We start from the raw sequence: 2,500 nt of genomic DNA on the forward strand, positions 1-2,500 counted from the left end.
GTGTTGACCAATTTTTCTTTATGTGTCATTCCTTCATATTCAAAAACTGTTTCTTCTAACATCTCTTTTCCTTCCCCGTAGGGAATTGATGAAAATAAATCTACTATGTCTATAGTAATAAATAGGATATTGTCCTGCCAGGGACAATCCCTTAAGTCCCTGAGTAAATCCCAGGAATCTCTCAATATACTAGTCCTTTTGGTCCACAACTTTTTAAATTTATTTTCTACATATTTAGCTAAAGCTTGTGTTTTAGACCCTTCTGCTGAGACTATAGGGTGAACAGGTGGGTCAAATTCATTTTTATGTATTTTCAGTATCCCAGATATTGTGGGTATTCTGGGTTTGTCTACCTTTAAAAATTTATAACTGTTATAATCAATCAATTCCTCTTGTAGCATATCGTATAAATCTAAATCAATCTTATTATATGCTATATTTATTTCATTAATAGATACAACCCCATACCTCGTTCCATCCCATACCAATGAATTTATTTTACTTTTGTATGTAATTTTGTCCATGAATATAATACCTCCCCCTTTGTCCGGTTTCATAACTCTCACATTCACATGGGCTTATAGCTATAAATATGCAATTTTTTCAGTTGATAAAATAATAATGGTTTTAGCTAGGGTAGTAAAGTATTTTCCTTTTTGGTAAACTAACATCAAGATTTTAATTATTTATTTGCCTAATTAATTATCAGAGGTTTGCTATTGGACAGCTAATTAAATGAATGTATATAAATGAGCTGATTTGGATAATATACTGGTCATCTGAAGAAGTCATAGTAATAGACGAAAACGCTGTGTCTTTTGCACATTTTTTATAAAGGCGTTCATGTTTTACGTGGTTTTGGATTTGTGATGAAATAAACTTTATCCCTTACACGGAGTTGGCGGCATTTCTTCTACGTGGTTACTGCATTTGGTGACTCTCTCTCTATGTACGTTTCTATTCAGATATATATATTTATAGATAACAATCCTTCCTAATTGCACACTTGCCACTTCCCAATTGTAAACTGGCTGTAAAAAATGGTATGTTTGAGAAAACGTTTTCAAACAATACAGCTGAGTTGGCTTACTGGTAAATTGCATAGCCTATGGTGTGCAGGGTCCTGGGTTCAAGTAATGTAAGGACTGTTTACTTTGCTGCTGGGTAGAACAAGGACTGGTGGATACAGAGTTGTTAAAACAGTTTTGAGCAGCTTTGATCATGTTTGCACAGGTTTGCATGATGGTAAGCGGTGCTAACATATGGTTAAACGAATAGGCACTTACATTGTGTAGGCTTTGCTTACCAGTGTGCAAATCTGCTTAGCATTTACATTTAAGCAATGCTGAAACCTGCTAAGCATAGGTCAGCCCAGGTAACCAGTGATCACATTCCAGTCTGATAAAATATCAGGGTAATGACATATTTAATAAGTGTATTTAATTTCCTGTACATAACACGCTTCTATGTGCTCTCATTACAGGAGCAAGGGGTGTGAGTTTACTGTATGGGACACGTGGGTATACATGGGTAGTACCACAATCTTTCTCTTTGGATTTGTTTCATACATGGGTATATCCCAGGTTATATGCAGTCACACTTGCATGTTACACCAGCTATAGTGTACTGGGTGACAGAAATAGTTTAACACATATTGTATCCTTATGTTAGTACTTTTAACTGTGCTTTTTCAAATAAGAGTAGATTGCAGATTGTAATACTGGAACCATACACCCTTGCATGCAAAGATGGACTCTGAGTACTGAGTATCTTGTTCTTGGTGTTTGATCTGTATGTTTATATGTATCTCCTACTGGATAGTAATCTGATATGTTGATATTAACTGAAGACTACTATGATTTTAGGACATGTCAATGAGGACTTCTGTCATGTTGTAATGGCATACCTTTCAGTTTTTGATGTGTATCTTTCAAAACATTCATCCTAATGCATAACCTCTTGGCTGTCTACTTTTTGTCTTTCCTCTGTACAGATATGCAGACGTCAGGTATTGCTACTTCCATACTACTGTGTAGGTGCCTACATTGTATTGTGCTGTGGGCCTGTATTCTGCTGCTAGTTCTGACATATGGGACATTCCTTAATGTGGGCCTTGCCCCATTTCCTTGCTTTTGTGAGGGACATTACAAAGGTGGTGGACTACAGATTCACATACAGTGGGTGGAAATATGTCTCAGGCAGGACATGTGGAGACAGCCAACCAACATGGGGACATACTCCCAGATTTATGAAGAGATTCTATGTCATCAGTGCTGGTATTCACATGGTGGATTGACAGATTGGCAGGGTTTGTGTGGACATGCATTTAGTGTGTGACGTCATGACTCACAGTGATATGTCTCTGACATACCTCTCTACTGGCACACTGTCCACAGACTGGCCACGTGTCTGCCTGTTATGTTTTGTGTGTTCACCAGACAGTTGGTGTCCTAGGTAAATCAGTTGTGGACTCTGGGGAATTCAGTCAGTAAATACTTAC

This window comes from Protopterus annectens, chromosome 2.part2, assembly GCF_019279795.1.
Source record: "Protopterus annectens isolate FY-2018-M chromosome 2.part2, PAN1.0, whole genome shotgun sequence".
In the NCBI taxonomy this organism is placed as follows: Eukaryota; Metazoa; Chordata; order Ceratodontiformes; family Protopteridae; genus Protopterus; species Protopterus annectens.